This window comes from Branchiostoma floridae, chromosome 16, assembly GCF_000003815.2.
Source record: "Branchiostoma floridae strain S238N-H82 chromosome 16, Bfl_VNyyK, whole genome shotgun sequence".
NCBI classification, from domain to species: domain Eukaryota; kingdom Metazoa; phylum Chordata; class Leptocardii; order Amphioxiformes; family Branchiostomatidae; genus Branchiostoma; species Branchiostoma floridae.
The window spans coordinates 4952477-4962215 of record NC_049994.1 but is presented as its reverse complement, the minus strand read 5'-3'; the positions used below and the strand labels follow the sequence as shown (position 1 = coordinate 4962215).

The window sequence follows — 9739 nt, the reverse complement described above, 5'->3', positions numbered from 1 at the left end:
GTGTGAAGTTTGGCCCAAATACATATATGTATGACAGCATATTTCGCAGATTGTCGATGATATGTGGGTGTAATGCAAATTGGATTTCACGCCTAGTGTGCAGATGATGTAGTATTACATACCCTTGACACTTGGGTCCATTGATAATTGTGTTTCAAGCTCTAATTCATTTTGTCCATATTCAATATTCCATATGGCAACAAGGCTATTATTCGATAATACGTTTAGCCAAAATTTGCAAATTACCCTATGATATACATTTGTATACCATACTAGGACTATCAATTACAAGAATATCTCATTTTCCAAAAATATGTTCAGAACTGTGCCACCTTCTCTTTTGAATGTTTGGACATGAATAGTTCTTTGAGATTTTTGTTTTAGTTAGGCCACACCAATTTCATTTGTTGCTTCTCGGATTTTTTAGAAAAAAATTAGGCCGACAGATTGAAAAAAAATAAAAAATGAATATTTTCAAAGTATCTGGGGTGAAGATATACGGCTTAAAATAACAAAAAAAAAGAGCCTGAGGAGTTTAATGGCATGTTTTATGCTATGAATTGTGAATATATGTTCCGATTAAAAGGCATTGTTTTGAAACTGAAATTATGTGTATGTGTCTCTGAATGGCAATATCTACAGGAGGTTTGTGATAGCAAAACCTGTATTATTTTTTTGGGGACTTAATTATTTTTTTTTAAATGAAAAAAAGTGGACAGGCGAATACAAGAAGCAAGAAATAAAATTGTTGTTGCCTTATCGAAAAACCGAAGACTCTTAACAGACAACTGCAGCATTATCCGACTCATTCATTTTTCCCTTGAGGGAAAGGAAATGTAATTTGGTATAATTACTCAGTCTGTGTTCGTAGACCCATGTAATGTACAACATGCACAAAGTAAATAACATCCAGACCGGATATTACAGATTTCAATACATAACCTTTCAACCAGAAATAAATTATTAGTCACATCCTGCTTTACATGATGTGTGTTGAAATAATTAAATCACTGAGTTGAATCGGTAGCAAACTATTATATAGTATAATAGCTACGGCCGCGTGGCGCGTTGGTACACCCGATCCCTCGATCTCGGAAGTTAAGCAACGCGACGGTCCGGACAGTGCTTGGATGGGAGACCAACCAAGGACGTCCGGATTGCTGTAGCCTCACGAAGCTTTCCACGAAATCGTCTTCCGGGAGGGACGTAAAACGGGGGTCCCGTGCTCGAGGAGGTGCCTCGACCACGTTAATCAGCCTCATTACTCATAATGGGTACCTACTGGCTGGCAAAATACACCTGGTGATTATTATAATAGACTCTAGGTGCATGTATTGCTAATCTAGTCTACGTATATGAATAACGTTTTATACACTTTTACATACTGTATTACACATAGTTGTTTCTAAGCCTTCTACGATCATTGTAAATGCAGAAATGTTCGCCGTAGTTTTATGTTTACGGTTTTCGTGGTGACCACTTCACCACAAACTTAAAACCACCAAGAACATTTTTCCATTACACTTATAGTTTGAGACTACAGTTTATGGCGCTAGCGCAAACTTAAAACCACCGCGAACACTGCATTTTCCGGCTACTGCGAAAGTAAATCCCTGCAAACTTAAATGCATTTACAGTATAGAAGTATAGATTTTGTAACACAAATTTGACGTATATGAAGAAGAAAGCAAACTTGGTGTTGGGTGTATCTACCAGTGATACAGTGAATCAGATATACAATAGATATTTGATTACCATATCCACCAGATCTCTGCCAGTATTTATGAAATCTGTGCCAAATATCTTGTATCATCTGGCCTCACCAAATCCATTTCCGTGACCCTTGAACGATTTTTCTCTCCTATGGCTGCCATAGGAGAGAAAAATCGTTCAAGATTGGCTGAACACAACCTATATAATGATTTTCCCCTTTGAAATCTAGAATAACACATACGGTTATATCAACAACGGACACCACAGGTAATTTTATCTGACTTTACAAGACTATGTTGGCCAAGTTATCAGTATCAACCGCATTGTACATGTAAATTGTAATCAGATTCTCCAAATGGTAAGGCCACACCAATTTTATTTGTTGCTTCTCGGTTTTGCTGTCTATTTTTTCCATTATAAAGAAAAATCAAGTCCCAAGAAAAATGATGCTGGTTTTGCTATTACTAGCCTGTAAATATTGCCATTCAGAGCCACATAATTTCAGTCTGAAAACAATGCCTTTTATTCAGAACATTAGTAAAAAGTCAAAGGAGGAGTTCGTTGTTTAAAACATGCAATTAAACTCCTCAGGCTGTTTTTTTATATTTATTTAAGCCCTATATCTTTACCCTAGACCTTTTGAAAAAATGTATTTTTTTTTAATAACCTGCTGGTCCAATTCTTTTCTGAAAAAAATCCGAGAAGCAACAAATAGATTTGGTGTGGCCTAAGAAAGAAACATACGTCATGGTACAGACAATACCTTGACGTTAAATGTACGGTAACTTCATTCAAAACCATTATGTCAGCCTTTAGCTTTTGATCTAATTTCCAACATGTAATGTTCAAGATAGGATCATGGAAACATTTGGTAAATCAGATTTTGTAGAATATTAAATACGAGCATCCTACATTATGCTACTCGATATCTGACCATTATCTAGTTCCGCATTATATTCAATCATTCCAATATACATGTACATGAATGATAATTTGGTAGAATATTAAATACAGGTATCCTACGCAGGGTTCTCCCCAGAATTTTTTAGTATAGTGGAGGGGCTGGCAAAAATAACCGGAGCCAACGCGCTGCGTTTTCATGAAAATGGGTTCATTTTTCAATGACAGAGGATGTCAAATACTATAAGTATAATACGTTCTAGTGATTCCTTTGTTTGTGAAATCGCAAAACAACTATTGTTTTAATCATCATCCATTCACAAGTTTTTGCAGACAATGTCCAGTGGAAAAGTGATGCCACTAGGCACAAAAATCTGTGAATTTTCATTGATGTAAACAAAACTAACAAGAAAATAGAAACACACTAAATTTTAAAAGTAGTATAGTGGAGCTGGGCTAGGAATATAGTGGAGGGCCTCCGTTATTCCATCCTCTGGGAAGGACCCTGCTACGATAGCTGACCATTATTAAATTTCATATTCTATTCAATCACTCAATAATATACTTGTACATTGTACATGAATAATAATGTACATCAAGTTATTATTAATCTAGAATCTTATGAAATCTGATAGTACATTACTAGACTTATAAGCTTTTTCATGGTAACACAAAACTGAAATTTGAAGGTGCAAATGTGACATGTGCCAGACTGCACCAAAACAGGAAACGCTCAAAGTATGACTCATAGAAGACTCACCGCTGTACCTCAGCCTTAAATAATGACAGGGACCAGACACTGAGAACCTTAATCAAAGCTGTCATCACATTAGCCTAATTTACTGACATTTTTACTGACAATTCTTAGTACTGCAAAGGAACTCTGTGTAAATGTGTGAAAGCCACGACACACCCCATATGAGGTAGGGATCCGACCGAATAATGTCCCAATTCCTATGTAAATCTGAATTAAGCGCTTCTGCACATCGCGATCTCTGGATAGCTGGGCGGTAAATTGAGGCACGTGTCCCTCATACTTAACCTGCACGGCCAATGGAAAATAACTTCAGTATATCTACTATAAGAAGACACGTACAGTCAAACTTGTCCTGAGCAAAAGGGACTGAGCAAAAAATGGTTGCTTGGGCAAGTTTGACTGTATTACTATTAGGAAATTGGAATGGATATGTTTACCATGTTTTGCCATGTAAGTGTGTTTGACTCTTTTTTTAGCCTGGATGACAGACTGTTTCCAGGGCATCTTTATGCATCTATCAATTGCCAGATTATGCAGACCCTGCACTATAGATATTGAGATTGGGGGTCTAGAATCCAGGCTAACTTTTTTTTGATAACTTGATTACACAGCAATTGTAAAGGATGCAATGTGAAGATGATATTATGGAGGAAAAATGTGGAACCCTAGTAGTACTGTTGAGAAAAATGATATGTCAGATCCTAGACAAAAAAAATTAGCCAAAATGCAGTGTTGCATTTTGCCAATTTTGTTATTAGTGACTTACAAACAACAAACAACAAACAGAAGACAGATTAGCAATCACTGCATATCAACATCAGTTGAGGTTCGCAAAATAACAAAAACGCTACAGGGAGCATTTTGAATGGTTGTTCTAGTGCTGCTACCATGTATGTTAATTATATTTAGCTTGCTGAGTCCCCAAAACCCGAAGTCAAACACTCATTTATCATAAAGATTGCTATGAAATATTCATAGTATAGATTTTTCAATCTGAAGGGTAATTGATAAATAAGCCATTTGGGCATTTATTCTGTATTCCCTGATCCTTTTGCAATCCTACATTCTGTTTGGAACTGTCAGTAATATAGGGGAAATATACATGTTTTTGGTGAGCATACATTCATCATATTCAAGTACAAGCTTGACTCTTGTATTCATTGTAGAGCAGGGCCACACGTATTTTTATTCTTTGCCAGTTGCACATTTGTCATAATAGATGTCAAAGATAAATTCTCATTTATAGTCAAGTGTTGGGGGGATGTCCCTGTAGCTTAACTGGTAGCAGCTTCACAGTTGAGATCTCGGTTCCAATTTCATGTAGGTGGTAACTGGGAGATCCCGGGTTCCATCCTGGGTTGGGCATCTTGGTTAGGGCTGCACTTGCCTTTTGGAAAGGATGTAGAATAGGGGCCCTGTGTTTGAGGAGGTGCCTCAAACATGTTAAAAGGGAATGGCTAGCAACCCCTTCCTGTAATAATGAATGAATGAAGACCTTTATTGCACATTTTTGCCCTACTGGGCTAAGTACAGGTCACACGGTAATGATCACATGTATGTAGCAATGGAAACAATCATACACATCTATATATGCAGATGTGCGTCTAATCTATTCTAGGACATTGACTTCCTCTCGCTATGATAATATACACTGCTACTGAAACAGCAAGAAAACTTGCTGATCTGTGTGCCACTAGGCCCTACGAAGGTCTGAACAAACGAATTAAACGAATAGTCAAGTGTTGATATCACATTGAGAAACGTGACGGTATTTGAATACTGCATGTTACCCAAAACAGGTCTAGTTCAACTGCTAACGGTACACTCATCTGATAACGCCCATCACACATTGGCAAAGGGACAAAGAAGATCTTCCATTATTTTGGTTCAAGTGCAACTTCTAGTATTTCCTCCAATATTGGCTAATTTCCAATGATGTCACTCTAAAGTCTACCTGTCTCAGATTGTGAAGGAACTACATGGGAATGGACCATTTGTTGACTGTCAATTATGATTAGCACTTCAGCCAATGACACCATGGCAATTACCGTTTGGACCAATGAGAGAGTTGCTTCATATCCAGAAAAAAATTTGCATACATATGTCTTTTGACCAAGATTGACAATGTTATGGGACCAGTCAGTGGGATTTAAGTGCCAGTACTGTACCAGACATTCTTATTAGTAACGGCATTGAAAGATTTTCATTGCTTGATCAACTTTGTTGTAATAATGACTATAGATCCCGAATATATTTAGTAATACAAAACCTGACGTTCCCTACGTCTTACTATGACTGCAGTTCCGATCTATCATACTGATATGTTGTATGTTTTGTATTGTTTTGTTATCAGGGTATGATGAATTGAATTCTTAATCAAGAACTGGATTTCAGGAATATTAGTGTTTCAATAATGAAGATTCATGATAAACAAACCAACAAACAAACAAGCCATTATAAACCAAGGAGGTTGAAACAAATTACACACAACAAGATACTGGTATCATTTCTTCATCAAGATAGAGCAACAGTACCATAGTGAAAGAGGAATGTACCACATTTAGGGGTGGGTACCAGTACAGAAAATTCAGGTCCGGTTCAGGTCCAGAGGATTAGGTGTCCAAAGGATTAGGTCCGGACCTGAACCTGATTCAGTATGTGAAAGCTTGTGAATGGATGATACTCGAAACAATGGTCCAATTTGCAACAAGAAATCTGTTTTGTGGAGTATTCAACTCCCACTGGCATTTTGAAATCCTACTAGGCTAACTGCCTCAGAGTCTACACGATTGACTGTAAAACTTGGTAGAATAGACTCCACTCTACTTTGCTTTTGTTATTTGCCTTGACTGTTAAGCCCCGAAACGTGTGATTATACGGTGTGAATGCCTGATCATATAATCTGTTCATTGTCCAATAGGTTCAATATCCGGTGCACTGAATTTTTTTTCAGGTCCAGTTTTTCCAGACCGGTCCAATAAGAAAAAAACGGTTTTGTACCGGTACGTACCGGTGCCCACCCCTAACCACAAGTATTCTTCCAGTACTACGGTGCCAAGTTTAAAGAGTAGAAGATGTATGTTGGTTTCCCATGAGATAGACATCAGCCACTATAGATAAGAGACCTGGGGCCCAGCTTTCCTCTATTGGTCAGATGTTCAGACAGATAAGATGGTAGGGTCCCCTATGCCTGGCAGTCGGAATGCCCACTATTTGACTTCACTGAGTAAGAGGCCAATGGAGTAAGCAGTGTTTGGCTAGACACATTTCCACGTTCTTATGGGTATATCCGTAGGAAAGGGTACATACGTCCATCTTTCAAGTTTGTTTCATGACACTAGTGGGTATTTTTCTTCAGAATGGCTCACTAAAGTGCTACGCGATGTTGAAGTGCTTCTGTTCTGGAGTTTGATATGTTTTCAAACTATTCCGACGGTAAAGTGCGTTCACAAATCGGCCGCACTTTGAAGTATGGCCTTCCGTGTTTCTCGTAAACATTTTAGGTGCTCCAAAACAGTGTTTTTCTTTTCCTTTGTAGTTTGTAAAGCATTTTTCAAGGTGGTGCGCGATTTAGTCACTTGGTGTATTTCTTTGTGCCCTACTTTGTTTGTGACATACTTGCATATTTTGTTTTACAGGGCTTGTACGTGACTTTCTACAAGTTAGTGCTACAAGAACTTCAAGTTCAAGAAGTGTGCAAATTCAGGTAAGCTACATTTTGTCTTGTACAAAAGGGTGCATGCAAAGCACCTTCCCCTGTAGCTTTCTTGAGGTCAGCATTGGGAGGGTACACCACATGTGGAGTGATTGTGTCTAGCCTATATTTACACAGAAAACATTTTTACTTGTCCTTGTTTCTGGTAGTGTAACCAGGGTTGCCACACCATTTCCTCTGAGCTCTCCAATCAACTGTGGGACTTACTGACAGGATAACATTCTACCAACTGAACCCCCCCTGGTAAAAACACTTGTTACTGTCCATATCCAGAAATATATGACCTCACCCCATTGGCGTCCTGTCTACCTACGCAGACCAAGCTCATGTTATGTTTACAGTTGTGAAGTCGTTTCTTTTTGTGTGTCTGTCAATGTACACGTTTAAAAGGTACCCTCTTCTCAACAAAGACTTAAAAACAATGTGTCATTCTTCCTAATATGTAGATTCATTGAATGGTTGAATGAATGGTCCTCATTTCACAACAGTTGAACATGGCAGTACAATGTATGGCAACAATAGAAGATTTATCTTTTCTAGGAGAAGCAGTGTTACTTTATGGGAATATTAACAGAATGGCATATTGACATAGTGTAAATTACACATTTCTATGTGTAATTGATACAGTCTCCTTTTTTCTACAATTACATTGGTCAGAAATGGACTCAGGACAGAAGTATAATGAAAATATCTTGGGCATAGGTGTACAGTACTACATTTACATGTGATTATATTCATTAACTTTTGTCTATCTACAGTATAGGGGGGACATGTCATTTGTGGTGTGTCATTATTGTCCATTATCAGGGCAATTATCATGACAAAGCCTGTAATACACATGTTTGCTTTGTTTGCTCCACCCCCCTCCCCTTAGGGTTTCCCCTGACAGTTGCATGGCCTCTTGTACTGTAAATGCAAAAATATTCGCAGTGGTTTAATGTTTGTGGGTTTTCACAGTTGTTGCTTCACCGCAAACTTCAAACAATCACAAATATTTTTCCATGGCAGTAAGAGACTACAGTGCATGGTGCTACCACAAACTTAAAATCACTGCGAATACTCCATTTTCCTGCAACCACGAAATTAAATCTCCGCAAACTTTAATGCATTTACAGTATTTCCACACTGCTGTTGGTGGTAGATTTGTTGTTCTAGACCCTCTGCAGAATCCCAGCTATGTTGTTGGAACCATAACAGGACTTATGTCAGCAGGTTGGTAATGGGAATCTGTACACACTAGCTCAGGGTCTGAGTCTCTGACAGTGTTGGTGTCCCCAGTCTGGGCCTCTGTAGATCAGTATAGGGGTTAGTGTCAAGCTAGCCCGGATATCAGACCCCAACCCGATATCTTTTGAGATCGGGCTGGGGTCTGGTATCCAGGCTAGTGTCAAACAAGAGTCAAAATTAACTGAATGCCTTTTGGTAAAATACTGTACATGTTGAAAATTTTGCAGTGGTTTAATCTTCCTCAGAAGTTTGACATAACCTATTTGCTGTCAAACTTAAAACCATCGCAAGAATGCTTGTTCTGTTTGAGTTCTTTTATCTGCCTATCTCCTTGTTTTAGCCACAAAATAGAAATCATAGGAACACTTTATTTTATCTCTACCACGAAATTAAATCCCCATATAATAAAGGTATTTACAGTAACTAGGATTGTACCCAGGCTATAGTGATGGAGAATGTTGAACAATGTAATGCCTAATGGTTATGATTTGTTTGTTAAACACATCTTGAGATTGCAGGAGTTAACATTTAACTCTAGAAGTGTAATGTAAATTTGCATGTACGATGTATTCGATGACAGATTTGACTGTAGATGTACAAGTAATACTGTAAATGTAAATGCAGAAATGTTCGCAGTGGTTTTATTTTTGTGGTTGTCGCAATGGCAAACCGCGAACTCAAAACAGGGCTCGTGACTGCGACTAGATTTGGTCGCAATGCGCCCGTAATTTTAATAATGCGCCTATTTTTTAAACGATGGTCGCACGGCGCGCCAATAAAAAAAATGAGCAACGCCCTTATTTTCCCCCGAAAACTTCGCTCAAAGTTCAAAATTCGCCGATTTCGGCCTTCACCGAGCCGCCATTTTGATTCTAACTCAAGTCTCGCGCAAGTCTCGCAGTAACTCACATCTCGCGAATCGCGAGAGTCGCACCCCATTGGCCATTTCGGCGTGACGTAGCTCGCCCGGCCGCCATTATTGGTGGAATATCTGATATCCCCGCTGTGATCGCGGGAAAAATCACGCAGGAACGCTTCAAAAGCGTGTAACTTTGACGAAAACTCATCGAATGCCTAAAGTCCTTGGTGATAAGTACATGTACAGGATTCTTTTGGAGGGTTTTTTTGCTTGTTTGTCGGTGGAATGCGGGAAAATTAACAGCTAATGCGACGATGACAAACTGGGGAGGGGGGCTGTGTCGGCACTGAAGTCGTAGAAAATGTTGAACGGAGGTCGCGATTTTTTCACGGTTCCTTCAGATATTACTTTTGTTGCAGTCTTTATTTTCAAAAGACTGATAAATAGATGTCGTTTGTTGGGAAAAGTTCGATTGATTTGCCCTTCGAACACATCTTTTCTGCTACATTTTTTCAACTGAAAATATGAATTGTTTGTACACAGATTTTTTTTTATATAAGTTAACACT

General features: G+C 38.5%; 1 protein-coding gene across 4 annotated transcripts in view; it reads left to right on the top strand.

The window, feature by feature from the left end:
- Positions 1–7019: 7019 nt before the first annotated feature.
- The window catches only part of LOC118403719 (protein TANC2-like), a 136200-nt gene continuing 133480 nt past the window's right edge, over positions 7020–9739 (top strand). For all 4 annotated transcript variants that reach the window (XM_035802499.1, XM_035802497.1, XM_035802496.1 and 1 more), the window contains exon 1: positions 7020–7076. The gene's annotated coding sequence lies outside the window, so the exon portion shown is untranslated. The remainder of the gene's footprint in view (positions 7077–9739) is intronic.